The sequence below is a fragment of the Salvia hispanica genome, chromosome 5, assembly GCF_029641045.1.
Source record: "Salvia hispanica isolate PSC_SH4W2 chromosome 5, Shi_PSC_v1, whole genome shotgun sequence".
NCBI lineage: Eukaryota > Viridiplantae > Streptophyta > Magnoliopsida > Lamiales > Lamiaceae > Salvia > Salvia hispanica.
Window position 1 is genome coordinate 9,643,122 of NC_142696.1, and position 25,166 is coordinate 9,668,287.

Here is a 25,166-nt window from a genome sequence, read left to right on the forward strand (position 1 = left end):
ACGAGCGAGTCCCACAATCTTAAACGTGCCGAAAAATAGTAGCTGCGAACTAAAAGTGTCCGAAATGGCTCGAAACGGCCTCTTTTTGCTTCCCGCAGTAGCCACGGGCTGTACACGTAGCTCAGAACGTTGGGCTCGGCGAGAGCTTCGCGGTGATATGCTGTGGGTCCCGTAACTCCTTCCGGATCAAAAGTTATGCCTGTGTGAAGGGTGGGGGATCAGAACCTGCGCACGGGAGCGTACGCTATGAAAGAATAAAGTGCGGGGCTATTGATGGGTGCGATCATACCAGCACTAATGCACCGTATCCCAACAGAACTCCGAAGTTAAGCGTGCTTGGGCGAGAGTAGTACTAGGATGGGTGACCCCCTGGGAAGTCCTTGTGTTGCACCCCTTTTTTTGCGAGTGCGTTCATTTTTTTTTCCGTTCAGTTGGTCCTGATGTGGTCCGACACTCGATTAGCTGTTGTCGAGTACGAGGACAAAAAGTACGATAATCTCCACGAGCCGGTGACGAGCGGGTCCCACAATCTTAAACGTGCCGAAAAACAGTAGCTGCGAACTAAAAGTGTCCGAAATCGCTCGAAACGGCCTCTTTTTGCTTCCCGGAGTAGCCACGGGCTATACCCGTAGCTCAGCACGTGGGACTCGACGAGAGCTTCGCGGTGATATGCTGTGGGTCCCGTAACTCCTTCCCGATCAAAAGTTATACCCGTCTGGAGGGTGGGTGATCAGAACCTGCGCACGGGAGCGTACGCTATGAAAGAATAAAGTGCGGGGCTATTGATGGGTGCGATCATACCAGCACTAATGCACCGGATCCCATCAGAACTCCGAAGTTAAGCGTGCTTGGGCGAGAGTAGTACTAGGATGGGTGACCCCCTGGGATGTCCTTGTGTTGCACCCCTCTTTTTGCGAGTGCGTTCATTTTTTTTTCCGTTCAGTTGGTCTTGATGTGGTCCGACACTCGATTAGTGGTTGTCGAGTACGAGGACAAAAAGTACGACAATCTCCACGAGCCGGTGACGAGCGGGTGCCACAATCTTGAACGTGCCGAAAAACAGTAGCTGCGAACTAAGAGTGTTCGAAATGGCTCGAAACGGCCTCTTTTTGCTTCCCAAAGTAGCCACGGGCTGTACCCGTAGCTCAGAACGTGGGGCTCGGCGAGAGCTTCGCGGTGATATGCTGTGGGTCCCGTAACTCCTTCCCGATCAAAAGTTATACCCGTCTGGACGGTGGGGGATCAGAACCTGCGCACGGGAGCGTACGCTATGAAAGAATAAAGTGCGAGGCTATTGATGGGTGCGATCATACCAGCCCTAATGCACCGGATCCCATCAGAACTCCGAAGTTAAGCGTGCTTGGGCGAGAGTAGTACTAGGATGGGTGATCCCCTGGGAAGTCCTTGTGTTGCACCCTTTTTTTGCGAGTGTGTTCATTTTTTTTTTCCGTTCAGTTGGTCTTGATGTGGTCCGACACTCGATTAGCTGTTGTCGAGTACGAGGACAAAAAGTACGACAAACTCCACGATCCGGTGACGAGCGAGTCCCACAATCTTAAACGTGCCGAAAAACAGTAGCTGCGAACTAAAAGTGTCCGAAATGGCTCGAAACGGCCTCTTTTTGCTTCCCAGAGTAGCCACGGGCTGTACCCGTAGCTCAGAACGTGGGGCTCGGCGAGAGCTTCGCGGTGATATGCTGTGGGTCCCGTAACTCCTTCCCAATCAAAAGTTATACCCGTCTGGAGGGTGGGGGATCAGAACCTGCGCACGGGAGCGTACGCTATGAAAGAATAAAGTGCGAGGCTATTGATGGGTGCGATCATACCAGCCCTAATGCACCGGATCCCATCAGAACTCCGAAGTTAAGCGTGCTTGGGCGAGAGTAGTACTAGGATGGGTGATCCCCTGGGAAGTCCTTGTGTTGCTCCCTTTTTTTGCGAGTGTGTTCATTTTTTTTTTCCGTTCAGTTGGTCTTGATGTGGTCCGACACTCGATTAGCTGTTGTCGAGTACGAGGACAAAAAGTACGACAAACTCCACGAGCCGGTGACGAGCGAGTCCCACAATCTTAAACGTGCCGAAAAACAGTAGCTGCGAACTAAGAGTGTCCGAAATGGCTCGAAACGGCCTCTTTTTGCTTCCCAGAGTAGCCACGGGCTGTACCCGTAGCTCAGAACGTGGGGCTCGGCGAGAGCTTCGCGGTGATATGCTGTGGGTCCCGTAACTCCTTCCCGATCAAAAGTTATACCCGTCTGGAGGGTGGGGGATCAGAACCTGCGCACGGGAGCGTACGCTATGAAAGAATAAAGTGCGAGGCTATTGATGGGTGCGATCATACCAGCCCTAATGCACCGGATCCCATCAGAACTCCGAAGTTAAGCGTGCTTGGGCGAGAGTAGTACTAGGTTGGGTGATCCCCTGGGAAGTCCTTGTGTTGCACCCTTTTTTTGCGAGTGTGTTCATTTTTTTTTTCCGTTCAGTTGGTCTTGATGTGGTCCGACACTCGATTAGCTGTTGTCGAGTACGAGGACAAAAAGTACGACAAACTCCACGAGCCGGTGACGAGCGAGTCCCACAATCTTAAACGTGCCGAAAAACAGTAGCTGCGAACTAAAAGTGTCCGAAATGGCTCGAAACGGCCTCTTTTTGCTTCCCAGAGTAGCCACGGGCTGTACCCGTAGCTCAGAACGTGGGGCTCGGCGAGAGCTTCGCGGTGATATGCTGTGGGTCCCGTAACTCCTTCCCGATCAAAAGTTATACCCGTCTGGAGGGTGGGGGATCAGAACCTGCGCACGGGAGCGTACGCTATGAAAGAATAAAGTGCGGGGCTATTGATGGGTGCGATCATACCAGCACTAATGCACCGGATCCCATCAGAACTCCGAAGTTAAGCGTGCTTGGGCGAGAGTAGTACTAGGATGGGTGACCCCCTGGGATGTCCTTGTGTTGCACCCCTCTTTTTGCGAGTGCGTTCATTTTTTTTTCCGTTCAGTTGGTCTTGATGTGGTCCGACACTCGATTAGTGGTTGTCGAGTACGAGGACAAAAAGTACGACAATCTCCACGAGCCGGTGACGAGCGAGTCCCACAATCTTAAACGTGCCGAAAAACAGTAGCTGCGAACTAAGAGTGTCCGAAATGGCTCGAAACGGCCTCTTTTTGCTTCCCAGAGTAGCCACGGGCTGTACCCGTAGCTCAGAACGTGGGGCTCGGCGAGAGCTTCGCGGTGATATGCTGTGGGTCCCGTAACTCCTTCCCGATCAAAAGTTATACCCGTCTGGAGGGTGGGGGATCAGAACCTGCGCACGGGAGCGTACGCTATGAAAGAATAAAGTGCGAGGCTATTGATGGGTGCGATCATACCAGCCCTAATGCACCGGATCCCATCAGAACTCCGAAGTTAAGCGTGCTTGGGCGAGAGTAGTACTAGGATGGGTGATCCCCTGGGAAGTCCTTGTGTTGCACCCTTTTTTTGCGAGTGTGTTCATTTTTTTTTTCCGTTCAGTTGGTCTTGATGTGGTCCGACACTCGATTAGCTGTTGTCGAGTACGAGGACAAAAAGTACGACAAACTCCACGAGCCGGTGACGAGCGAGTCCCACAATCTTAAACGTGCCGAAAAACAGTAGCTGCGAACTAAAAGTGTCCGAAATGGCTCGAAACGGCCTCTTTTTGCTTCCCAGAGTAGCCACGGGCTGTACCCGTAGCTCAGAACGTGGGGCTCGGCGAGAGCTTCGCGGTGATATGCTGTGGGTCCCGTAACTCCTTCCCGATCAAAAGTTATACCCGTCTGGAGGGTGGGGGATCAGAACCTGCGCACGGGAGCGTACGCTATGAAAGAATAAAGTGCGGGGCTATTGATGGGTGCGATCATACCAGCACTAATGCACCGGATCCCATCAGAACTCCGAAGTTAAGCGTGCTTGGGCGAGAGTAGTACTAGGATGGGTGACCCCCTGGGATGTCCTTGTGTTGCACCCCTCTTTTTGCGAGTGCGTTCATTTTTTTTTCCGTTCAGTTGGTCTTGATGTGGTCCGACACTCGATTAGTGGTTGTCGAGTACGAGGACAAAAAGTACGACAATCTCCACGAGCCGGTGACGAGCGGGTCCCACAATCTTAAACGTGCCGAAAAACAGTAGCTGCGAACTAAGAGTGTTCGAAATGGCTCGAAACGGCCCCTTTTTGCTTCCCAAAGTAGCCACGGGCTGTACCCGTAGCTCAGAACGTGGGGCTCGGCGAGAGCTTCGCGGTGATATGCTGTGGGTCCCGTAACTCCTTCCCGATCAAAAGTTATACCCGTCTGGAGGGTGGGGGATCAGAACCTGCGCACGGGAGCGTACGCTATGAAAGAATAAAGTGCGAGGCTATTGATGGGTGCGATCATACCAGCCCTAATGCACCGGATCCCATCAGAACTCCGAAGTTAAGCGTGCTTGGGCGAGAGTAGTACTAGGATGGGTGATCCCCTGGGAAGTCCTTGTGTTGCACCCTTTTTTTGCGAGTGTGTTCATTTTTTTTTTCCGTTCAGTTGGTCTTGATGTGGTCCGACACTCGATTAGCTGTTGTCGAGTACGAGGACAAAAAGTACGACAAACTCCACGAGCCGGTGACGAGCGAGTCCCACAATCTTAAACGTGCCGAAAAACAGTAGCTGCGAACTAAAAGTGTCCGAAATGGCTCGAAACGGCCTCTTTTTGCTTCCCAGAGTAGCCACGGGCTGTACCCGTAGCTCAGAACGTGGGGCTCGGCGAGAGCTTCGCGGTGATATGCTGTGGGTCCCGTAACTCCTTCCCGATCAAAAGTTATACCCGTCTGGAGGGTGGGGGATCAGAACCTGCGCACGGGAGCGTACGCTATGAAAGAATAAAGTGCGAGGCTATTGATGGGTGCGATCATACCAGCCCTAATGCACCGGATCCCATCAGAACTCCGAAGTTAAGCGTGCTTGGGCGAGAGTAGTACTAGGATGGGTGATCCCCTGGGAAGTCCTTGTGTTGCTCCCTTTTTTTGCGAGTGTGTTCATTTTTTTTTTCCGTTCAGTTGGTCTTGATGTGGTCCGACACTCGATTAGCTGTTGTCGAGTACGAGGACAAAAAGTACGACAAACTCCACGAGCCGGTGACGAGCGAGTCCCACAATCTTAAACGTGCCGAAAAACAGTAGCTGCGAACTAAGAGTGTCCGAAATGGCTCGAAACGGCCTCTTTTTGCTTCCCAGAGTAGCCACGGGCTGTACCCGTAGCTCAGAACGTGGGGCTCGGCGAGAGCTTCGCGGTGATATGCTGTGGGTCCCGTAACTCCTTCCCGATCAAAAGTTATACCCGTCTGGAGGGTGGGGGATCAGAACCTGCGCACGGGAGCGTACGCTATGAAAGAATAAAGTGCGAGGCTATTGATGGGTGCGATCATACCAGCCCTAATGCACCGGATCCCATCAGAACTCCGAAGTTAAGCGTGCTTGGGCGAGAGTAGTACTAGGATGGGTGATCCCCTGGGAAGTCCTTGTGTTGCACCCTTTTTTTGCGAGTGTGTTCATTTTTTTTTTCCGTTCAGTTGGTCTTGATGTGGTCCGACACTCGATTAGCTGTTGTCGAGTACGAGGACAAAAAGTACGACAAACTCCACGAGCCGGTGACGAGCGAGTCCCACAATCTTAAACGTGCCGAAAAACAGTAGCTGCGAACTAAAAGTGTCCGAAATGGCTCGAAACGGCCTCTTATTGCTTCCCAGAGTAGCCACGGGCTGTACCCGTAGCTCAGAACGTGGGGCTCGGCGAGAGCTTCGCGGTGATATGCTGTGGGTCCCGTAACTCCTTCCCGATCAAAAGTTATACCCGTCTGGAGGGTGGGGGATCAGAACCTGCGCACGGGAGCGTACGCTATGAAAGAATAAAGTGCGGGGCTATTGATGGGTGCGATCATACCAGCACTAATGCACCGGATCCCATCAGAACTCCGAAGTTAAGCGTGCTTGGGCGAGAGTAGTACTAGGATGGGTGACCCCCTGGGATGTCCTTGTGTTGCACCCCTCTTTTTGCGAGTGCGTTCATTTTTTTTTCCGTTCAGTTGGTCTTGATGTGGTCCGACACTCGATTAGTGGTTGTCGAGTACGAGGACAAAAAGTACGACAATCTCCACGAGCCGGTGACGAGCGGGTCCCACAATCTTAAACGTGCCGAAAAACAGTAGCTGCGAACTAAGAGTGTTCGAAATGGCTCGAAACGGCCCCTTTTTGCTTCCCAAAGTAGCCACGGGCTGTACCCGTAGCTCAGAACGTGGGGCTCGGCGAGAGCTTCGCGGTGATATGCTGTGGGTCCCGTAACTCCTTCCCGATCAAAAGTTATACCCGTCTGGAGGGTGGGGGATCAGAACCTGCGCACGGGAGCGTACGCTATGAAAGAATAAAGTGCGAGGCTATTGATGGGTGCGATCATACCAGCCCTAATGCACCGGATCCCATCAGAACTCCGAAGTTAAGCGTGCTTGGGCGAGAGTAGTACTAGGATGGGTGATCCCCTGGGAAGTCCTTGTGTTGCACCCTTTTTTTGCGAGTGTGTTCATTTTTTTTTTCCGTTCAGTTGGTCTTGATGTGGTCCGACACTCGATTAGCTGTTGTCGAGTACGAGGACAAAAAGTACGACAAACTCCACGAGCCGGTGACGAGCGAGTCCCACAATCTTAAACGTGCCGAAAAACAGTAGCTGCGAACTAAAAGTGTCCGAAATGGCTCGAAACGGCCTCTTTTTGCTTCCCAGAGTAGCCACGGGCTGTACCCGTAGCTCAGAACGTGGGGCTCGGCGAGAGCTTCGCGGTGATATGCTGTGGGTCCCGTAACTCCTTCCCGATCAAAAGTTATACCCGTCTGGAGGGTGGGGGATCAGAACCTGCGCACGGGAGCGTACGCTATGAAAGAATAAAGTGCGAGGCTATTGATGGGTGCGATCATACCAGCCCTAATGCACCGGATCCCATCAGAACTCCGAAGTTAAGCGTGCTTGGGCGAGAGTAGTACTAGGATGGGTGATCCCCTGGGAAGTCCTTGTGTTGCTCCCTTTTTTTGCGAGTGTGTTCATTTTTTTTTTCCGTTCAGTTGGTCTTGATGTGGTCCGACACTCGATTAGCTGTTGTCGAGTACGAGGACAAAAAGTACGACAAACTCCACGAGCCGGTGACGAGCGAGTCCCACAATCTTAAACGTGCCGAAAAACAGTAGCTGCGAACTAAGAGTGTTCGAAATGGCTCGAAACGGCCCCTTTTTGCTTCCCAAAGTAGCCACGGGCTGTACCCGTAGCTCAGAACGTGGGGCTCGGCGAGAGCTTCGCGGTGATATGCTGTGGGTCCCGTAACTCCTTCCCGATCAAAAGTTATACCCGTCTGGAGGGTGGGGGATCAGAACCTGCGCACGGGAGCGTACGCTATGAAAGAATAAAGTGCGAGGCTATTGATGGGTGCGATCATACCAGCCCTAATGCACCGGATCCCATCAGAACTCCGAAGTTAAGCGTGCTTGGGCGAGAGTAGTACTAGGATGGGTGATCCCCTGGGAAGTCCTTGTGTTGCACCCTTTTTTTGCGAGTGTGTTCATTTTTTTTTTCCGTTCAGTTGGTCTTGATGTGGTCCGACACTCGATTAGCTGTTGTCGAGTACGAGGACAAAAAGTACGACAAACTCCACGAGCCGGTGACGAGCGAGTCCCACAATCTTAAACGTGCCGAAAAACAGTAGCTGCGAACTAAAAGTGTCCGAAATGGCTCGAAACGGCCTCTTTTTGCTTCCCAGAGTAGCCACGGGCTGTACCCGTAGCTCAGAACGTGGGGCTCGGCGAGAGCTTCGCGGTGATATGCTGTGGGTCCCGTAACTCCTTCCCGATCAAAAGTTATACCCGTCTGGAGGGTGGGGGATCAGAACCTGCGCACGGGAGCGTACGCTATGAAAGAATAAAGTGCGGGGCTATTGATGGGTGCGATCATACCAGCACTAATGCACCGGATCCCATCAGAACTCCGAAGTTAAGCGTGCTTGGGCGAGAGTAGTACTAGGATGGGTGACCCCCTGGGATGTCCTTGTGTTGCACCCCTCTTTTTGCGAGTGCGTTCATTTTTTTTTCCGTTCAGTTGGTCTTGATGTGGTCCGACACTCGATTAGTGGTTGTCGAGTACGAGGACAAAAAGTACGACAATCTCCACGAGCCGGTGACGAGCGGGTCCCACAATCTTAAACGTGCCGAAAAACAGTAGCTGCGAACTAAGAGTGTTCGAAATGGCTCGAAACGGCCCCTTTTTGCTTCCCAAACTAGCCACGGGCTGTACCCGTAGCTCAGAACGTGGGGCTCGGCGAGAGCTTCGCGGTGATATGCTGTGGGTCCCGTAACTCCTTCCCGATCAAAAGTTATACCCGTCTGGAGGGTGGGGGATCAGAACCTGCGCACGGGAGCGTACGCTATGAAAGAATAAAGTGCGAGGCTATTGATGGGTGCGATCATACCAGCCCTAATGCACCGGATCCCATCAGAACTCCGAAGTTAAGCGTGCTTGGGCGAGAGTAGTACTAGGATGGGTGATCCCCTGGGAAGTCCTTGTGTTGCACCCTTTTTTTGCGAGTGTGTTCATTTTTTTTTTCCGTTCAGTTGGTCTTGATGTGGTCCGACACTCGATTAGCTGTTGTCGAGTACGAGGACAAAAAGTACGACAAACTCCACGAGCCGGTGACGAGCGAGTCCCACAATCTTAAACGTGCCGAAAAACAGTAGCTGCGAACTAAAAGTGTCCGAAATGGCTCGAAACGGCCTCTTTTTGCTTCCCAGAGTAGCCACGGGCTGTACCCGTAGCTCAGAACGTGGGGCTCGGCGAGAGCTTCGCGGTGATATGCTGTGGGTCCCGTAACTCCTTCCCGATCAAAAGTTATACCCGTCTGGAGGGTGGGGGATCAGAACCTGCGCACGGGAGCGTACGCTATGAAAGAATAAAGTGCGAGGCTATTGATGGGTGCGATCATACCAGCCCTAATGCACCGGATCCCATCAGAACTCCGAAGTTAAGCGTGCTTGGGCGAGAGTAGTACTAGGATGGGTGATCCCCTGGGAAGTCCTTGTGTTGCTCCCTTTTTTTGCGAGTGTGTTCATTTTTTTTTTCCGTTCAGTTGGTCTTGATGTGGTCCGACACTCGATTAGCTGTTGTCGAGTACGAGGACAAAAAGTACGACAAACTCCACGAGCCGGTGACGAGCGAGTCCCACAATCTTAAACGTGCCGAAAAACAGTAGCTGCGAACTAAGAGTGTCCGAAATGGCTCGAAACGGCCTCTTTTTGCTTCCCAGAGTAGCCACGGGCTGTACCCGTAGCTCAGAACGTGGGGCTCGGCGAGAGCTTCGCGGTGATATGCTGTGGGTCCCGTAACTCCTTCCCGATCAAAAGTTATACCCGTCTGGAGGGTGGGGGATCAGAACCTGCGCACGGGAGCGTACGCTATGAAAGAATAAAGTGCGAGGCTATTGATGGGTGCGATCATACCAGCCCTAATGCACCGGATCCCATCAGAACTCCGAAGTTAAGCGTGCTTGGGCGAGAGTAGTACTAGGATGGGTGATCCCCTGGGAAGTCCTTGTGTTGCACCCTTTTTTTGCGAGTGTGTTCATTTTTTTTTTCCGTTCAGTTGGTCTTGATGTGGTCCGACACTCGATTAGCTGTTGTCGAGTACGAGGACAAAAAGTACGACAAACTCCACGAGCCGGTGACGAGCGAGTCCCACAATCTTAAACGTGCCGAAAAACAGTAGCTGCGAACTAAAAGTGTCCGAAATGGCTCGAAACGGCCTCTTTTTGCTTCCCAGAGTAGCCACGGGCTGTACCCGTAGCTCAGAACGTGGGGCTCGGCGAGAGCTTCGCGGTGACATGCTGTGGGTCCCGTAACTCCTTCCCGATCAAAAGTTATACCCGTCTGGAGGGTGGGGGATCAGAACCTGCGCACGGGAGCGTACGCTATGAAAGAATAAAGTGCGAGGCTATTGATGGGTGCGATCATACCAGCCCTAATGCACCGGATCCCATCAGAACTCCGAAGTTAAGCGTGCTTGGGCGAGAGTAGTACTAGGATGGGTGATCCCCTGGGAAGTCCTTGTGTTGCTCCCTTTTTTTGCGAGTGTGTTCATTTTTTTTTTCCGTTCAGTTGGTCTTGATGTGGTCCGACACTCGATTAGCTGTTGTCGAGTACGAGGACAAAAAGTACGACAAACTCCACGAGCCGGTGACGAGCGAGTCCCACAATCTTAAACGTGCCGAAAAACAGTAGCTGCGAACTAAAAGTGTCCGAAATGGCTCGAAACGGCCTCTTTTTGCTTCCCAGAGTAGCCACGGGCTGTACCCGTAGCTCAGAACGTGGGGCTCGGCGAGAGCTTCGCGGTGATATGCTGTGGGTCCCGTAACTCCTTCCCGATCAAAAGTTATACCCGTCTGGAGGGTGGGGGATCAGAATCTGCGCACGGGAGCGTACGCTATGAAAGAATAAAGTGCGAGGCTATTGATGGGTGCGATCATACCAGCCCTAATGCACCGGATCCCATCAGAACTCCGAAGTTAAGCGTGCTTGGGCGAGAGTAGTACTAGGATGGGTGATCCCCTGGGAAGTCCTTGTGTTGCACCCTTTTTTTGCGAGTGTGTTCATTTTTTTTTTCCGTTCAGTTGGTCTTGATGTGGTCCGACACTCGATTAGCTGTTGTCGAGTACGAGGACAAAAAGTACGACAAACTCCACGAGCCGGTGACGAGCGAGTCCCACAATCTTAAACGTGCCGAAAAACAGTAGCTGCGAACTAAAAGTGTCCGAAATGGCTCGAAACGGCCTCTTTTTGCTTCCCAGAGTAGCCACGGGCTGTACCCGTAGCTCAGAACGTGGGGCTCGGCGAGAGCTTCGCGGTGATATGCTGTGGGTCCCGTAACTCCTTCCCGATCAAAAGTTATACCCGTCTGGAGGGTGGGGGATCAGAACCTGCGCACGGGAGCGTACGCTATGAAAGAATAAAGTGCGAGGCTATTAATGGGTGCGATCATACTAGCCCTAATGCACCGGAACCCATCAGAACTCCGAAGTTAAGCGTGCTTGGGCGAGAGTAGTACTAGGATGGGTGATCCCCTGGGAAGTCCTTGTGTTGCTCCCTTTTTTTGCGAGTGTGTTCATTTTTTTTTTCCGTTCAGTTGGTCTTGATGTGGTCCGACACTCGATTAGCTGTTGTCGAGTACGAGGACAAAAAGTACGACAAACTCCACGAGCCGGTGACGAGCGAGTCCCACAATCTTAAACGTGCCGAAAAACAGTAGCTGCGAACTAAAAGTGTCCGAAATGGCTCGAAACGGCCTCGTTTTGCTTCCCAGAGTAGCCACGGGCTGTACCCGTAGCTCAGAACGTGGGGCTCGGCGAGAGCTTCGCGGTGATATGCTGTGGGTCCTGTAACTCCTTCCCGATCAAAAGTTATACCCGTCTGGAGGGTGGGGGATCAGAACCTGCGCACGGGAGCGTACGCTATGAAAGAATAAAGTGCGAGGCTATTGATGGGTGCGATCATACCAGCCCTAATGCACCGGATCCCATCAGAACTCCGAAGTTAAGCGTGCTTGGGCGAGAGTAGTACTAGGATGGGTGATCCCCTGGGAAGTCCTTGTGTTGCACCCTTTTTTTGCGAGTGTGTTCATTTTTTTTTTCCGTTTAGTTGGTCTTGATGTGGTCCGACACTCGATTAGCTGTTGTCGAGTACGAGGACCAAAAGTACGACAAACTCCATGAGCCGGTGACGAGCGAGTCCCACAATCTTAAACGTGCCGAAAAACAGTAGCTGCGAACTAAAAGTGTCCGAAATGGCTCGAAACGGCCTCTTTTTGCTTCCCGGAGTAGCCACGGGCTGTAAACGTAGCTCAGAACGTGGGGCTCGGCGAGAGCTTCGCGGTGATATGCTGTGGGTCCCGTAACTCCTTCCCGATCAAAAGTTATACCCGTCTGGAGGGTGGGGGATCAGAACCTGCGCACGGGAGCGTACGCTATGAAAGAATAAAGTGCGAGGCTATTGATGGGTGCGATCATACCGGCACTAATGCACCGGATCCCATCAGAACTCCGAAGTTAAGCGTGCTTGGGCGAGAGTAGTACTAGGATGGGTGATCCCCTGGGAAGTCCTTGTGTTGCTCCCTTTTTTTGCGAGTGTGTTCATTTTTTTTTTCCGTTCAGTTGGTCTTGATGTGGTCCGACACTCGATTAGCTGTTGTCGAGTACGAGGACAAAAAGTACGACAAACTCCACGAGCCGGTGACGAGCGAGTCCCACAATCTTAAACGTGCCGAAAAACAGTAGCTGCGAACTAAAAGTGTCCGAAATGGCTCGAAACGGCCTCTTTTTGCTTCCCAGAGTAGCCACGGGCTGTACCCGTAGCTCAGAACGTGGGGCTCGGCGAGAGCTTCGCGGTGATATGCTGTGGGTCCCGTAACTCCTTCCCGATCAAAAGTTATACCCGTCTGGAGGGTGGGGGATCAGAATCTGCGCACGGGAGCGTACGCTATGAAAGAATAAAGTGCGAGGCTATTGATGGGTGCGATCATACCAGCCCTAATGCACCGGATCCCATCAGAACTCCGAAGTTAAGCGTGCTTGGGCGAGAGTAGTACTAGGATGGGTGATCCCTTGGGAAGTCCTTGTGTTGCACCCTTTTTTTGCGAGTGTGTTCATTTTTTTTTTCCGTTCAGTTGGTCTTGATGTGGTCCGACACTCGATTAGCTGTTGTCGAGTACGAGGACAAAAAGTACGACAAACTCCACGAGCCGGTGACGAGCGAGTCCCACAATCTTAAACGTGCCGAAAAACAGTAGCTGCGAACTAAAAGTGTCCGAAATGGCTCGAAACGGCCTCTTTTTGCTTCCCAGAGTAGCCACGGGCTGTACCCGTAGCTCAGAACGTGGGGCTCGGCGAGAGCTTCGCGGTGATATGCTGTGGGTCCCGTAACTCCTTCCCGATCAAAAGTTATACCCGTCTGGAGGGTGGGGGATCAGAACCTGCGCACGGGAGCGTACGCTATGAAAGAATAAAGTGCGAGGCTATTAATGGGTGCGATCATACTAGCCCTAATGCACCGGAACCCATCAGAACTCCGAAGTTAAGCGTGCTTGGGCGAGAGTAGTACTAGGATGGGTGATCCCCTGGGAAGTCCTTGTGTTGCTCCCTTTTTTTGCGAGTGTGTTCATTTTTTTTTTCCGTTCAGTTGGTCTTGATGTGGTCCGACACTCGATTAGCTGTTGTCGAGTACGAGGACAAAAAGTACGACAAACTCCACGAGCCGGTGACGAGCGAGTCCCACAATCTTAAACGTGCCGAAAAACAGTAGCTGCGAACTAAAAGTGTCCGAAATGGCTCGAAACGGCCTCGTTTTGCTTCCCAGAGTAGCCACGGGCTGTACCCGTAGCTCAGAACGTGGGGCTCGGCGAGAGCTTCGCGGTGATATGCTGTGGGTCCTGTAACTCCTTCCCGATCAAAAGTTATACCCGTCTGGAGGGTGGGGGATCAGAACCTGCGCACGGGAGCGTACGCTATGAAAGAATAAAGTGCGAGGCTATTGATGGGTGCGATCATACCAGCCCTAATGCACCGGATCCCATCAGAACTCCGAAGTTAAGCGTGCTTGGGCGAGAGTAGTACTAGGATGGGTGATCCCCTGGGAAGTCCTTGTGTTGCACCCTTTTTTTGCGAGTGTGTTCATTTTTTTTTTCCGTTTAGTTGGTCTTGATGTGGTCCGACACTCGATTAGCTGTTGTCGAGTACGAGGACCAAAAGTACGACAAACTCCATGAGCCGGTGACGAGCGAGTCCCACAATCTTAAACGTGCCGAAAAACAGTAGCTGCGAACTAAAAGTGTCCGAAATGGCTCGAAACGGCCTCTTTTTGCTTCCCGGAGTAGCCACGGGCTGTAAACGTAGCTCAGAACGTGGGGCTCGGCGAGAGCTTCGCGGTGATATGCTGTGGGTCCCGTAACTCCTTCCCGATCAAAAGTTATACCCGTCTGGAGGGTGGGGGATCAGAACCTGCGCACGGGAGCGTACGCTATGAAAGAATAAAGTGCGAGGCTATTGATGGGTGCGATCATACCGGCACTAATGCACCGGATCCCATCAGAACTCCGAAGTTAAGCGTGCTTGGGCGAGAGTAGTACTAGGATGGGTGACCCCCTGGGAAGTCCTTGTGTTGCACCCCTTTTTTTGCGAGTGCGTTCATTTTTTTTTTCCGTTCAGTTGTTCTTGATGTGGTCCGACACTCGATTAGCTGTTGTCGAGTACGAGGACCAAAAGTACGACAAACTCCATGAGCCGGTGACGAGCGAGTCCCACAATCTTAAACGTGCCGAAAAACAGTAGCTGCGAACTAAAAGTGTCCGAAATGGCTCGAAACGGCCTCCTTTTGCTTCCCGGAGTAGCCACGGGCTGTAAACGTAGCTCAGAACGTGGGGCTCGGCGAGAGCTTCGCGGTGATATGCTGTGGGTCCCGTAACTCCTTCCGGATCAAAAGTTATGCCTGTGTGAAGGGTGGGGGATCAGAACATGCGCACGGGAGCGTACGCTATGAAAGAATAAAGTGCGAGGCTATTGATGGGTGCGATCATACCGGCACTAATGCACCGGATCCCATCAGAACTCCGAAGTTAAGCGTGCTTGGGCGAGAGTAGTACTAGGATGGGTGACCCCCTGGGAAGTCCTTGTGTTGCACCCCTTTTTTTGCGAGTGCGTTCATTTTTTTTTTCCGTTCAGTTGTTCTTGATGTGGTCCGACACTCGATTAGCTGTTGTCGAGTACGAGGACAAAAAGTACGACAATCTCCACGAGCCGGTGACGAGCGGGTCCCACAATCTTAAACGTGCCGAAAAACAGTAGCTGCGAACTAAAAGTGTCCGAAATCGCTCGAAACGGCCTCTTTTTGATTCCCGGAGTCTCCACGGGCTATACCCGTAGCTCAGCACGTGGGACTCGGCGAGAGCTTCGCGGTGATATGCTGTGGGTCCCGTAACTCCTTCCCGATCAAAAGTTATACCCGTCTGGAGGGTGGGGGATCAGAACCTGCGCACGGGAGCGTACGCTATGAAAGAATAAAGTGCGGGGCTATTGATGGGTGCGATCATACCAGCACTAATGCACCGGATCCCATCAGAGCTCCGAAGTTAAGCGTGATTGGGCGAGAGTAGTACTAGGATGGGTGACCCCCTGTTGCACCCCTTTTTTTGCGAGTGCGTTCATTTTTTTTTCCGTTCAGTTGGTCTTGATGTGGTCCGACACTCGATTAGTGGTTGTCGAGTACGAGGACAAAAAGTACGACAATCTCCACGAGCCGGTGACGAGCGGGTCCCACAATCTTAAACGTGCCGAAAAACAGTAGCTGCGAACTAAAAGTGTCCGAAATCGCTCGAAACGGCCTCTTTTTGCTTCCCGGAGTAGCCACGGGCTATACCCGTAGCTCAGCACGTGGGACTCGACGAGAGCTTCGCGGTGATATGCTGTGGGTCCCGTAACTCCTTCCCGATCAAAAGTTATACCCGTCTGGAGGGTGGGTGATCAGAACCTGCGCACGGGAGCGTACGCTATGAAAGAATAAAGTGCGGGGCTATTGATGGGTGCGATCATACCAGCACTAATGCACCGGATCCCATCAGAGCTCCGAAGTTAAGCGTGCTTGGGCGAGAGTAGTACTAGGATGGGTGACCCCCTGGGAAGTCCTTGTGTTGCACCCTTTTTTTGCGAGTGTGTTCATTTTTTTTTTCCGTTTAGTTGGTCTTGATGTGGTCCGACACTCGATTAGCTGTTGTCGAGTACGAGGACAAAAAGTACGACAAACTCCATGAGCCGGTGACGAGCGAGTCCCACAATCTTAAACGTGCCGAAAAACAGTAGCTGCGAACTAAAAGTGTCCGAAATGGCTCGAAACGGCCTCTTTTTGCTTCCCGGAGTAGCCACGGGCTGTAAACGTAGCTCAGAACGTGGGGCTCGGCGAGAGCTTCGCGGTGATATGCTGTGGGTCCCGTAACTCCTTCCGGATCAAAAGTTATGCCTGTGTGAAGGGTGGGGGATCAGAACCTGCGCACGGGAGCGTACGCTATGAAAGAATAAAGTGCGAGGCTATTGATGGGTGCGATCATACCGGCCCTAATGCACCGGATCCCATCAGAACTCCGAAGTTAAGCGTGCTTGGGCGAGAGTAGTACTAGGATGGGTGATCCCCTGGGAAGTCCTTGTGTTGCACCCTTTTTTTGCAAGTGTGTTCATTTTTTTTTTCCGTTTAGTTGGTCTTGATGTGGTCCGACACTCGATTAGCTGTTGTCGAGTACGAGGACAAAAAGTACGACAAACTCCATGAGCCGGTGACGAGCGAGTCCCACAATCTTAAACGTGCCGAAAAACAGTAGCTGCGAACTAAAAGTGTCCGAAATGGCTCGAAACGGCCTCTTTTTGCTTCCCGGAGTAGCCACGGGCTGTACACGTAGCTCAGAACGTGGGGCTCGGCGAGAGCTTCGCGGTGATATGCTGTGGGTCCCGTAACTCCTTCCCGATCAAAAGTTATACCCGTCTGGAGGGTGGGTAATCAGAACCTGCACACGGGAGCGTACGCTATGAAAGAATAAAGTGCGGGGCTACTGATGGGTGCGATCATACCAGCACTAATGCACCGGATCCCATCAGAGCTCCGAAGTTAAGCGTGCTTGGGCGAGAGTAGTATTAGGATGGGTGACCCCCTGTTGTACCCCTTTTTTTGCGAGTGCGTTCATTTTTTTTTCCGTTCAGTTGGTCTTGATGTGGTCCGACACTCGATTAGTGGTTGTCGAGTACGAGGACAAAAAGTACGACAATCTCCACGAGCCGGTGACGAGCGGGTCCCACAATCTTAAACGTGCCGAAAAACAGTAGCTGCGAACTAAAAGTGTTCGAAATGGCTCGAAACGGCCTCTTTTTGCTTCTCAGAGTAGCCACGGGCTGTACCCGTAGCTCAGAACGTGGGGCTCGGCGAGAGCTTCACGGTGATATGCTGTGGGTCCCGTAACTCCTTCCGACTCAAAAGTTATGACTATATGAAGGGTGGGGGATCAGAACCTGCGCACGGGAGCGTATGCTATGAAATAATAAAGTGCGAGGCTATTGATGGGTGCGATCATACCAGCACTAATGCACCGGATCCCATCAGAGCTCCGAAGTTAAGCGTGCTTGGGCGAGAGTAGTATTACGATGGGTGACCCCCTGTTGCACCCCTTTTTTTGCGAGTGCGTTCATTTTTTTTTCCGTTCAGTTGGTCTTGATGTGGTCCGACACTCGATTAGTGGTTGTCGAGTACGAGGACAAAAAGTACGACAATCTCCACGAGCCGGTGACGAGCGGGTCCCACAATCTTAAACGTGCCGAAAAACAGTAGCTGCGAACTAAAAGTGTTCGAAATGGCTCGAAACGGCCTCTTTTTGCTTCTCAGAGTAGCCACGGGCTGTACCCGTAGCTCAGAACGTGGGGCTCGGCGAGAGCTTCACGGTGATATGCTGTGGGTCCCGTAACTCCTTCCGACTCAAAAGTTATGCCTATGCGAAGGGTGGGGGATCAGAACCTGCGCACGGGAGCGTATGCTATGAAATAATAAAGTGCGAGGCTATTGATGGGTGCGATCATACCAGCCCTAATGCACCGGATCCCATCAGAACTCCGAAGTTAAGCGTGCTTGGGCGAGAGTGGTACTAGGATGGGTGACCCCCTGGGAAGTCCTTGTGTTGCACCCCTTTTTTTGCGAGTGCGTTCATTTTTTTTTCCGTTCAGTTGGTCTTGATGTGGTCCGACACTCGATTAGTGGTTGTCGAGTACGAGGACAAAAAGTACGACAAACTCCACGAGCCGGTGACGAGCGGGTCCTACAATCTTAAACCTGCCGAAAAACAGTAGCTGCGAACTAAAAGTGTTCGAAATGGCTCGAAACGGCCTCTTTTTGCTTCCCAGAGTAGCCACGGGCTGTACCCGTAGCTCAGAACGTGGGGCTCGGCGAGAGCTTCGCGGTGATATGCTGTGGGTCCCGTAACTCCTTCCCGATCAAAAGTTATACCCGTCTGGAGGGTGGGGGATCAGAACCTGCGCACGGGAGCGTACGCTATGAAAGAAAAAAGTGCGAGGCTATTGATGGGTGCGATCATACCAGCCCTAATGCACCGGATCCCATCAGAACTCCGAAGTTAAGCGTGCTTGGGCGAGAGTAGTACTAGGATGGGTGATCCCCTGGGAAGTCCTTGTGTTGCACCCTTTTTTTGCGAGTGTGTTCATTTTTTTTTTCCGTTTAGTTGGTCTTGATGTGGTCCGACACTCGATTAGCTGTTGTCGAGTACGAGGACAAAAAGTACGACAAACTCCATGAGCCGGTGACGAGCGAGTCCCACAATCTTAAACGTGCCGAAAAACAGTAGCTGCGAACTAAAAGTGTCCGAAATGGCTCGAAACGGCCTCTTTTTGCTTCCCGGAGTAGCCACGGGCTGTACACGTAGCTCAGAACGTGGGGCTCGGGGAGAGCTTCGCGGTGATATGCTGTGGGTCCCGTAACTCCTTCCCGATCAAAAGTTATACCCGTCTGGAGGGTGGGTGATCAGAACCTGCACACGGGAGCGTACGCTATGAAAGAATAAAGTGCGGGGCTATTGATGGGTGCGATCATACCAGCACTAATGCACCGGATCCCATCAGAGCTCCGAAGTTAAGCGTGCTTGGGCGAGAGTAGTATTAGGATGGGTGACCCCCTGTTGCACCCCTTTTTTTGCGAGTGCGTTCATTTTTTTTCCCGTTCAGTTGGTCTTGATGTGGTCCGACACTCGATTAGTGGTTGTCGAGTACGAGGACAAAAAGTACGACAATTTCCACGAGCCGGTTACGAGCGGGTCCCACAATCTTAAACGTGCCGAAAAACAGTAGCTGCGAACTAAAAGTGTTCGAAATGGCTCGAAACGGCCTCTTTTTGCTTCTCAGAGTAGCCACGGGCTGTACCCGTAGCTCAGAACGTGGGGCTCGGCGAGAGCTTCACGGTGATATGCTGTGGGTCCCGTAACTCCTTCCGACTCAAAAGTTATGCCTATGTGAAGGGTGGGGGATCAGAACCTGCGCACGGGAGCGTATGCTATGAAATAATAAAGTGCGAGGCTATTGATGGGTGCGATCATACCAGCACTAATGCACCGGATCCCATCAGAGCTCCGAAGTTAAGCGTGCTTGGGCGAGAGTAGTACTAGGATGGGTGATCCCCTGTTGCACCCCTTTTTTTGCGAGTGCGTTCATTTTTTTTTCCGTTCAGTTGGTCTTGATGTGGTCCGACACTCGATTAGTGGTTGTCGAGTACGAGGACAAAAAGTACGACAATCTCCACGAGCCGGTGACGAGCGGGTCCCACAATCTTAAACGTGCCGAAAAACAGTAGCTGCGAACTAAAAGTGTTCGAAATGGCTCGAAACGGCCTCTTTTTGCTTCCCAGAGTAGCCACGGGCTGTACCCGTAGCTCAGAACGTGGGGCTCGGCGAGAGCTTCGCGGTGATATGCTGTGGGTCCCGTAACTCCTTCCCGATCAAAAGTTATACCCGTCTGGAGGGTGGGGGATCAGAACCTGCGCACGGGAGCGTACGCTATGAAAGAATAAAGTGCGAGGCTATTGATGGGTGCGATCATACCAGCCCTAATGCACCGGATCCCATCAGAACTCCGAAGTTAAGCGTGCTTGGGCGAGAGTAGTACTAGGATGGGTGATCCCCTGGGAAGTCCTTGTGTTGCACCCTTTTTTTGCGAGTGTGTTCATTTTTTTTTTCCGTTTAGTTGGTCTTGATGTGGTCCGACACTCGATTAGCTGTTGTCGAGTACGAGGACAAAAAGTACGACAAACTCCATGAGCCGGTGACGAGCGAGTCCCACAATCTTAAACGTGCCGAAAAACAGTAGCTGCGAACTAAAAGTCTCCGAAATGGCTCGAAACGGCCTCTTTTTGCTTCCCGGAGTAGCCACGGGCTGTACACGTAGCTCAGAACGTGGGGCTCGGCGAGAGCTTCGCGGTGATATGCTGTGGGTCCCGTAACTCCTTCCGGATCAAAAGTTATGCCTGTGTGAAGGGTGGGGGATCAGAACATGCGCACGGGAGCGTACGCTATGAAAGAATAAAGTGCGAGGCTATTGATGGGTGTGATCATACCGGCACTAATGCATCGGATCCCATCAGAACTCCGAAGTTAAGCGTGCTTGGGCTAGAGTAGTACTAGGATGGGTGACCCCCTGGGAAGTCCTTGTGTTGCACCCCTTTTTTTGCGAGTGCGTTCATTTTTTTTTTTCCGTTCAGTTGTTATTGATGTGGTCCGACACTCGATTAGCTGTTGTCGAGTACGAGGACAAAAAGTACGACAATCTCCACGAGCCGGTGACGAGCGGGTCCTACAATCTTAAACGTGCCGAAAAACAGTAGCTGCAAACTAAAAGTGTCCGAAATCGCTCGAAACGGCCTCTTTTTGCTTCCCGGAGTAGCCACGGGCTATACCCGTAGCTCAGCACGTGGGACTCGGCGAGAGCTTCGCGGTGATATGCTGTGGGTCCCGTAACTCCTTCCCGATCAAAAGTTATACCCGTCTGGAGGGTGGGTGATCAGAACCTGCGCACGGGAGCGTACGCTATGAAAGAATAAATTGCGGGGCTATTGATGGGTGCGATCATACCAGCACTAATGCACCGGATCCCATCAGAGCTCCGAAGTTAAGCGTGCTTGGGCGAGAGTAGTATTAGGATGGGTGACCCCCTGTTGCACCCCTTTTTTTGCGAGTGCGTTCATTTTTTTTTCCGTTCAGTTGGTCTTGATGTGGTCCGACACTCGATTAGTGGTTGTCGAGTACGAGGACAAAAAGTACGACAATCTCCACGAGCCGGTGACGAGCGGGTCCCACAATCTTAAACGTGCCGAAAAACAGTAGCTGCGAACTAAAAGTGTTCGAAATGGCTCGAAACGGCCTCTTTTTGCTTCTCAGAGTAGCCACGGGCTGTACCCGTAGCTCAGAACGTGGGGCTCGGCGAGAGCTTCACGGTGATATGCTGTGGGTCCCGTAACTCCTTCCGACTCAAAAGTTATGCCTATGTGAAGGGTGGGGGATCAGAACCTGCGCACGGGAGCGTATGCTATGAAATAATAAAGTGCGAGGCTATTGATGGGTGCGATCATACCAGCCCTAATGCACCGGATCCCATCAGAACTCCGAAGTTAAGCGTGCTTGGGCGAGAGTGGTACTAGGATGGGTGACCCCCTGTAAGTCCTTGTGTTGCACGCCTTTTTTTGCGAGTGCGTTCATATATTTTTTCCGTTCAGTTGGTCTTGATGTGGTCCGACACTCGATTAGCTATTGTCGAGTACGAGGACAAAAAGTACGACAATCTCCACGAGCCGGTGACGAGCTGGTCCCACAATCTTAAACGTGCCGAAAAACAGTAGCTGCGAACTAAAAGTGTTCGAAATGGCTCGAAACGGCCTCTTTTTGCTTCTCAGAGTAGCCACGGGATGTACCCGTAGCTCAGAACGTGGGGCTCGGCGAGAGCTTCGCGGTGATATGCTGTGGGTCCCGTAACTCCTTCCCGATCAAAAGTTATACCCGTCTGGAGGGTGGGGGATCAGAACCTGCGCACGGGAGCGTACGCTATGAAAGAATAAAGTGCGAGGCTATTGATGGGTGCGATCATACCAGCCCTAATGCACCGGATCCCATCAGAACTCCGAAGTTAAGCGTGCTTGGGCGAGAGTAGTACTAGGATGGGTGATCCCCTGGGAAGTCCTTGTGTTGCACCCTTTTTTTGCGAGTGTGTTCATTTTTTTTTTCCGTTTAGTTGGTCTTGATGTGGTCCGACACTCGATTAGCTGTTGTCGAGTACGAGGACAAAAAGTACGACAAACTCCATGAGCCGGTGACGAGCGAGTCCCACAATCTTAAACGTGCCGAAAAACAGTAGCTGCGAACTAAAAGTGTCCGAAATGGCTCGAAACGGCCTGTTTTTGCTTCCCGGAGTAGCCACGGGCTATACCCGTAGCTCAGCACGTGGGACTCGGCGAGAGCTTCGCGGTGATATGCTGTGGGTCCCGTAACTCCTTCCCGATCAAAAGTTATACCCGTCTGGAGGGTGGGTGATCAGAACCTGGGCACGGGAGCGTACGCTATGAAAGAATAAAGTGCGGGGCTATTGATGGGTGCGATCATACCAACACTAATGCACCGGATCCCATCAGAGCTCCGAAGTTAAGCGTGCTTGGGCGAGAGTATTACTAGGATGGGTGACCCTCTGGGAAGTCCTTGTGTTGCACCCCTTTTTTTGCGAGTGCGTTCATTTTTTTTTTCCGTTCAGTTGTTCTTGATGTGGTCCGACACTCGATTAGCTGTTGTCGAGTACGAGGACAAAAAGTACGACAATCTCCACGAGCCGGTGACGAGCGGGTCCCACAATCTTAAACGTGCCGAAAAACAGTAGCTGCGAACTAAAAGTGTATGAAATCGCTCGAAACGGCCTCTTTTTGCTTCCCGGAGTAGCCACGGGCTATACCCGTAGCTCAGCACGTGGGGCTCGAAGAGAGCTTCGCGGTGATATGCTGTGGGTCCCGTAACTCCTTCCCGATCAAAAGTTATACCCGTCTGGAGGGTGGGGGATCAGAACCTGCGCACGGGAGCGTACGCTATGAAAGAATAAAGTGCGAGGCTATTGATGGGTGCGATCATACCAGCACTAATCCACCGGATCCAATCAGAACTCCGAAGTTAAGCGTGCTTGGGTGAGAGTAGTACTAGGATGGGTGACCCCCTGGGAAGTCCTTGTGTTGCACCCCTTTTTTTGCGAGTGCGTTCATTTTTTTTTTCCGTTCAGTTGGTCCTGATGTGGTCCGACACTCGATTAGCTGTTGTCGAGTACGAGGACAAAAAGTACGACAAACTCCACGAGCCGGTGACGAGCGAGTCCCACAATCTTAAACGTGCTGAAAAACAGTAGCTGCGAACTAAAAGTGTCCGAAATGGCTCGAAATGGCCTCTTTTTGCTTCCCGGAGTAGCTACGGGATGTACACGTAGCTCAGAACGTGGGGCTCGGCGAGAGCTTCGCGGTGATATGCTGTGGGTCCCGTAACTCCTTCCGGATCAAAAGTTATGCCTGTGTGAAGGGTGGGGGATCAGAACCTGCGCACGGGAGCGTACGCTATGAAAGAATAAAGTGCGAGGCTATTGATGGGTGCGATCATACCAGCACTAATGCACCGTATCCCATCAAAACTCCGAAGTTAAGCGTGCTCCGGCGAGAGTAGTACTAGGATGGGTGACCCCCTGGGAAGTCCTTGTGTTGCACCCCTTTTTTTGCGAGTGCGTTCATTTTTTTTTTCCGTTCAGTTTCTTCTTGATGTGGTCCGACACTCGATTAGCTGTTGTCGAGTACGAGGACAAAAAGTACGACAATCTCCACGAGCCGGTGACGAGCGGGTCCCACAATCTTAAACGTGCCGAAAAACAGTAGCTGCTTACTAAAATTGTCCGAAATTGCTCGAAACGGCCTCTTTTTGCTTCCCGGAGTAGCCACAGGCTATACCCGTAGCTCAGCACGTGGGACTCGGCGAGAGCTTCGCGGTGATATGCTGTGGGTCCCGTAACTCCTTCCCGATCAAAAGTTATACCCGTCTGCAGGGTGGGTGATCAGAACCTGCGCACGGGAGCGTACGCTATGAAAGAATAAAGTGCAGGGCTATTGATGGGTGCGATCATACCAGCACTAATGCACCGGATCCCATCAGAGCTCCGAAGTTAAGCGTGATTGGGCGAGAGTAGTACTAGGATGGGTGACCCCCTGTTGCACCCCTTTTTTTGCGAGTGCGTTCATTTTTTTTTCCGTTCAGTTGGTCTTGATGTGGTCCGACACTCGATTAGTGGTTGTCGAGTACGAGGACAAAAAGTACGACAATCTCCACGAGCCGGTGACGAGCGGGTCCCACAATCTTAAACGTGCCGAAAAACAGTAGCTGCGAACTAAAAGTGTTCGAAATGGCTCGAAACGGCCTCTTTTTGCTTCTCAGAGTAGCCACGGGCTATACCCGTAGCTCAGAACGTGGGGCTCGAAGAGAGCTTCGCGGTGATATGCTGTGGGTCCCGTAACTCATTCCCGATCAAAAGTTATACCCGTCTGGAGGGTGGGGGATCAGAAACTGCGCACGGGAGCGTACGCTATGAAAGAATAAAGTGCGAGGCTATTGATGGGTGCGATCATACCAGCACTAATGCACCGGATCCAATCAGAACTCCGAAGTTAAGCGTGCTTAGGTGAGAGTAGTACTAGGATGGGTGACCCCCTGGGAAGTCCTTGTGTTGCACCCCTTTTTCTGCGAGTGCGTTCATTTTTTTTTTCCGTTCAGTTGGTCCTGATGTGGTCCGACACTCGATTAGCTGTTGTCGAGTACGAGGACAAAAAGTACGACAAACTCCACGAGCCGGTGATGAGCGAGTCCCACAATCTTAAACGTGCTGAAAAACAGTAGCTGCGAACTAAAAGTGTCCGAAATGGCTCGAAATGGCCTCTTTTTGCTTCCCGGAGTAGCCACCAGATGTACACGTAGCTCAGAACGTGGGGCTCGGCGAGAGCTTCGCGGTGATATGCTGTGGGTCCCGTAACTCCTTCCGGATCAAAAGTTATGCCTGTGTGAAGGGTGGGGGATCAGATTCTGCGTACGGGAGCGTACGCTATGAAAGAATAAAGTGCGAGGCTATTGATGGGTGCGATCATACCAGCACTAATGCACCGTATCCCATCAAAACTCCGAAGTTAAGCGTGCTCCGGCGAGAGTAGTACTAGGATGGGTGACCCCCTGGGAAGTCCTTGTGTTGCACCCCTCTTTTTGCGAGTGCGTTCATTTTTTTTTTCCGTTCAGTTGGTCTTGATGTGGTCCGACACTCGATTAGCTGTTGTCGAGTACGAGGACAAAAAGTACGACAAACTCCACGAGCCGGTGACGATCGAGTCCCACAATCTTAAACGTGCCGAAAAACAGTAGCTGCGAACTAAAAGTGTCCGAAATGGCTCGAAACGGCCTCTTTTTGCTTCCCGGAGTAGCCACGGGCTATACCCGTAGCTCAGCACGTGGGACTCGGGGAGAGCTTCGCGGTGATAT

At 52.0% G+C, this 25,166-nt stretch overlaps 37 non-coding genes and 9 pseudogenes across 37 annotated transcripts; all 46 read left to right on the forward strand.

Annotated features, from left to right (window-relative positions):
- The first annotated feature begins 275 nt into the window (after positions 1–275).
- Positions 276–394, forward strand: LOC148924619 (5S ribosomal RNA). The gene has a single exon (XR_016131609.1). It is a non-coding gene; the product is annotated as a 5S ribosomal RNA (ribosomal RNA).
- A 393-nt stretch (positions 395–787) lies between these two features.
- On the forward strand, positions 788–906 carry LOC148924620 (5S ribosomal RNA). The gene has a single exon (XR_016131071.1). It is a non-coding gene; the product is annotated as a 5S ribosomal RNA (ribosomal RNA).
- Positions 907–1,299: 393 nt separating this feature from the next.
- LOC148924621 (5S ribosomal RNA) lies at positions 1,300–1,418 on the forward strand. Its single transcript, XR_016131354.1, has one exon. It is a non-coding gene; the product is annotated as a 5S ribosomal RNA (ribosomal RNA).
- A 393-nt stretch (positions 1,419–1,811) lies between these two features.
- On the forward strand, positions 1,812–1,930 carry LOC148924622 (5S ribosomal RNA). Its single transcript, XR_016131596.1, has one exon. It is a non-coding gene; the product is annotated as a 5S ribosomal RNA (ribosomal RNA).
- A 393-nt stretch (positions 1,931–2,323) lies between these two features.
- On the forward strand, positions 2,324–2,442 carry LOC148924623 (5S ribosomal RNA). Its single transcript, XR_016131440.1, has one exon. It is a non-coding gene; the product is annotated as a 5S ribosomal RNA (ribosomal RNA).
- A 393-nt stretch (positions 2,443–2,835) lies between these two features.
- LOC148924624 (5S ribosomal RNA) lies at positions 2,836–2,954 on the forward strand. The gene has a single exon (XR_016131072.1). It is a non-coding gene; the product is annotated as a 5S ribosomal RNA (ribosomal RNA).
- Positions 2,955–3,347: 393 nt separating this feature from the next.
- Positions 3,348–3,466, forward strand: LOC148924625 (5S ribosomal RNA). The gene has a single exon (XR_016131355.1). It is a non-coding gene; the product is annotated as a 5S ribosomal RNA (ribosomal RNA).
- Positions 3,467–3,859: 393 nt separating this feature from the next.
- Positions 3,860–3,978, forward strand: LOC148924626 (5S ribosomal RNA). Its single transcript, XR_016131073.1, has one exon. It is a non-coding gene; the product is annotated as a 5S ribosomal RNA (ribosomal RNA).
- Positions 3,979–4,371: 393 nt separating this feature from the next.
- On the forward strand, positions 4,372–4,490 carry LOC148924627 (5S ribosomal RNA). Its single transcript, XR_016131356.1, has one exon. It is a non-coding gene; the product is annotated as a 5S ribosomal RNA (ribosomal RNA).
- Positions 4,491–4,883: 393 nt separating this feature from the next.
- LOC148924628 (5S ribosomal RNA) lies at positions 4,884–5,002 on the forward strand. Its single transcript, XR_016131598.1, has one exon. It is a non-coding gene; the product is annotated as a 5S ribosomal RNA (ribosomal RNA).
- Positions 5,003–5,395: 393 nt separating this feature from the next.
- Positions 5,396–5,514, forward strand: LOC148924629 (5S ribosomal RNA). Its single transcript, XR_016131357.1, has one exon. It is a non-coding gene; the product is annotated as a 5S ribosomal RNA (ribosomal RNA).
- A 393-nt stretch (positions 5,515–5,907) lies between these two features.
- Positions 5,908–6,026, forward strand: LOC148924630 (5S ribosomal RNA). Its single transcript, XR_016131074.1, has one exon. It is a non-coding gene; the product is annotated as a 5S ribosomal RNA (ribosomal RNA).
- A 393-nt stretch (positions 6,027–6,419) lies between these two features.
- Positions 6,420–6,538, forward strand: LOC148924631 (5S ribosomal RNA). Its single transcript, XR_016131359.1, has one exon. It is a non-coding gene; the product is annotated as a 5S ribosomal RNA (ribosomal RNA).
- Positions 6,539–6,931: 393 nt separating this feature from the next.
- On the forward strand, positions 6,932–7,050 carry LOC148924632 (5S ribosomal RNA). The gene has a single exon (XR_016131599.1). It is a non-coding gene; the product is annotated as a 5S ribosomal RNA (ribosomal RNA).
- Positions 7,051–7,443: 393 nt separating this feature from the next.
- LOC148924633 (5S ribosomal RNA) lies at positions 7,444–7,562 on the forward strand. The gene has a single exon (XR_016131360.1). It is a non-coding gene; the product is annotated as a 5S ribosomal RNA (ribosomal RNA).
- A 393-nt stretch (positions 7,563–7,955) lies between these two features.
- LOC148924634 (5S ribosomal RNA) lies at positions 7,956–8,074 on the forward strand. The gene has a single exon (XR_016131075.1). It is a non-coding gene; the product is annotated as a 5S ribosomal RNA (ribosomal RNA).
- A 393-nt stretch (positions 8,075–8,467) lies between these two features.
- Positions 8,468–8,586, forward strand: LOC148924635 (5S ribosomal RNA). Its single transcript, XR_016131361.1, has one exon. It is a non-coding gene; the product is annotated as a 5S ribosomal RNA (ribosomal RNA).
- Positions 8,587–8,979: 393 nt separating this feature from the next.
- LOC148924636 (5S ribosomal RNA) lies at positions 8,980–9,098 on the forward strand. Its single transcript, XR_016131600.1, has one exon. It is a non-coding gene; the product is annotated as a 5S ribosomal RNA (ribosomal RNA).
- Positions 9,099–9,491: 393 nt separating this feature from the next.
- LOC148924637 (5S ribosomal RNA) lies at positions 9,492–9,610 on the forward strand. The gene has a single exon (XR_016131362.1). It is a non-coding gene; the product is annotated as a 5S ribosomal RNA (ribosomal RNA).
- Positions 9,611–10,003: 393 nt separating this feature from the next.
- On the forward strand, positions 10,004–10,122 carry LOC148924638 (5S ribosomal RNA). The gene has a single exon (XR_016131601.1). It is a non-coding gene; the product is annotated as a 5S ribosomal RNA (ribosomal RNA).
- A 393-nt stretch (positions 10,123–10,515) lies between these two features.
- Positions 10,516–10,634, forward strand: LOC148924639 (5S ribosomal RNA). Its single transcript, XR_016131363.1, has one exon. It is a non-coding gene; the product is annotated as a 5S ribosomal RNA (ribosomal RNA).
- Positions 10,635–11,027: 393 nt separating this feature from the next.
- On the forward strand, positions 11,028–11,146 carry LOC148924640 (5S ribosomal RNA; annotated as a pseudogene).
- Positions 11,147–11,539: 393 nt separating this feature from the next.
- Positions 11,540–11,658, forward strand: LOC148924641 (5S ribosomal RNA). The gene has a single exon (XR_016131365.1). It is a non-coding gene; the product is annotated as a 5S ribosomal RNA (ribosomal RNA).
- Positions 11,659–12,051: 393 nt separating this feature from the next.
- On the forward strand, positions 12,052–12,170 carry LOC148924642 (5S ribosomal RNA). Its single transcript, XR_016131203.1, has one exon. It is a non-coding gene; the product is annotated as a 5S ribosomal RNA (ribosomal RNA).
- A 393-nt stretch (positions 12,171–12,563) lies between these two features.
- Positions 12,564–12,682, forward strand: LOC148924643 (5S ribosomal RNA). The gene has a single exon (XR_016131393.1). It is a non-coding gene; the product is annotated as a 5S ribosomal RNA (ribosomal RNA).
- A 393-nt stretch (positions 12,683–13,075) lies between these two features.
- On the forward strand, positions 13,076–13,194 carry LOC148924644 (5S ribosomal RNA; annotated as a pseudogene).
- Positions 13,195–13,587: 393 nt separating this feature from the next.
- Positions 13,588–13,706, forward strand: LOC148924645 (5S ribosomal RNA). The gene has a single exon (XR_016131366.1). It is a non-coding gene; the product is annotated as a 5S ribosomal RNA (ribosomal RNA).
- Positions 13,707–14,099: 393 nt separating this feature from the next.
- Positions 14,100–14,218, forward strand: LOC148924646 (5S ribosomal RNA). The gene has a single exon (XR_016131386.1). It is a non-coding gene; the product is annotated as a 5S ribosomal RNA (ribosomal RNA).
- Positions 14,219–14,612: 394 nt separating this feature from the next.
- On the forward strand, positions 14,613–14,731 carry LOC148924647 (5S ribosomal RNA). Its single transcript, XR_016131397.1, has one exon. It is a non-coding gene; the product is annotated as a 5S ribosomal RNA (ribosomal RNA).
- An 893-nt stretch (positions 14,732–15,624) lies between these two features.
- On the forward strand, positions 15,625–15,743 carry LOC148924648 (5S ribosomal RNA). The gene has a single exon (XR_016132057.1). It is a non-coding gene; the product is annotated as a 5S ribosomal RNA (ribosomal RNA).
- Positions 15,744–16,136: 393 nt separating this feature from the next.
- On the forward strand, positions 16,137–16,255 carry LOC148924649 (5S ribosomal RNA). The gene has a single exon (XR_016131347.1). It is a non-coding gene; the product is annotated as a 5S ribosomal RNA (ribosomal RNA).
- An 892-nt stretch (positions 16,256–17,147) lies between these two features.
- LOC148924650 (5S ribosomal RNA) lies at positions 17,148–17,253 on the forward strand (annotated as a pseudogene).
- A 393-nt stretch (positions 17,254–17,646) lies between these two features.
- Positions 17,647–17,765, forward strand: LOC148924651 (5S ribosomal RNA). Its single transcript, XR_016131313.1, has one exon. It is a non-coding gene; the product is annotated as a 5S ribosomal RNA (ribosomal RNA).
- Positions 17,766–18,158: 393 nt separating this feature from the next.
- Positions 18,159–18,277, forward strand: LOC148924652 (5S ribosomal RNA). Its single transcript, XR_016131367.1, has one exon. It is a non-coding gene; the product is annotated as a 5S ribosomal RNA (ribosomal RNA).
- A 393-nt stretch (positions 18,278–18,670) lies between these two features.
- On the forward strand, positions 18,671–18,776 carry LOC148924653 (5S ribosomal RNA; annotated as a pseudogene).
- A 393-nt stretch (positions 18,777–19,169) lies between these two features.
- On the forward strand, positions 19,170–19,275 carry LOC148924654 (5S ribosomal RNA; annotated as a pseudogene).
- A 393-nt stretch (positions 19,276–19,668) lies between these two features.
- Positions 19,669–19,787, forward strand: LOC148924655 (5S ribosomal RNA). Its single transcript, XR_016131368.1, has one exon. It is a non-coding gene; the product is annotated as a 5S ribosomal RNA (ribosomal RNA).
- A 393-nt stretch (positions 19,788–20,180) lies between these two features.
- Positions 20,181–20,299, forward strand: LOC148924656 (5S ribosomal RNA). The gene has a single exon (XR_016131187.1). It is a non-coding gene; the product is annotated as a 5S ribosomal RNA (ribosomal RNA).
- A 395-nt stretch (positions 20,300–20,694) lies between these two features.
- Positions 20,695–20,800, forward strand: LOC148924657 (5S ribosomal RNA; annotated as a pseudogene).
- Positions 20,801–21,193: 393 nt separating this feature from the next.
- On the forward strand, positions 21,194–21,311 carry LOC148924658 (5S ribosomal RNA; annotated as a pseudogene).
- A 394-nt stretch (positions 21,312–21,705) lies between these two features.
- On the forward strand, positions 21,706–21,824 carry LOC148924659 (5S ribosomal RNA). The gene has a single exon (XR_016131369.1). It is a non-coding gene; the product is annotated as a 5S ribosomal RNA (ribosomal RNA).
- Positions 21,825–22,217: 393 nt separating this feature from the next.
- Positions 22,218–22,336, forward strand: LOC148924660 (5S ribosomal RNA). The gene has a single exon (XR_016131777.1). It is a non-coding gene; the product is annotated as a 5S ribosomal RNA (ribosomal RNA).
- Positions 22,337–22,730: 394 nt separating this feature from the next.
- On the forward strand, positions 22,731–22,849 carry LOC148924661 (5S ribosomal RNA). The gene has a single exon (XR_016131515.1). It is a non-coding gene; the product is annotated as a 5S ribosomal RNA (ribosomal RNA).
- A 394-nt stretch (positions 22,850–23,243) lies between these two features.
- LOC148924662 (5S ribosomal RNA) lies at positions 23,244–23,362 on the forward strand (annotated as a pseudogene).
- Positions 23,363–24,256: 894 nt separating this feature from the next.
- Positions 24,257–24,375, forward strand: LOC148924663 (5S ribosomal RNA). Its single transcript, XR_016131775.1, has one exon. It is a non-coding gene; the product is annotated as a 5S ribosomal RNA (ribosomal RNA).
- A 394-nt stretch (positions 24,376–24,769) lies between these two features.
- On the forward strand, positions 24,770–24,888 carry LOC148924664 (5S ribosomal RNA; annotated as a pseudogene).
- The last annotated feature ends 278 nt before the right edge of the window (positions 24,889–25,166 follow it).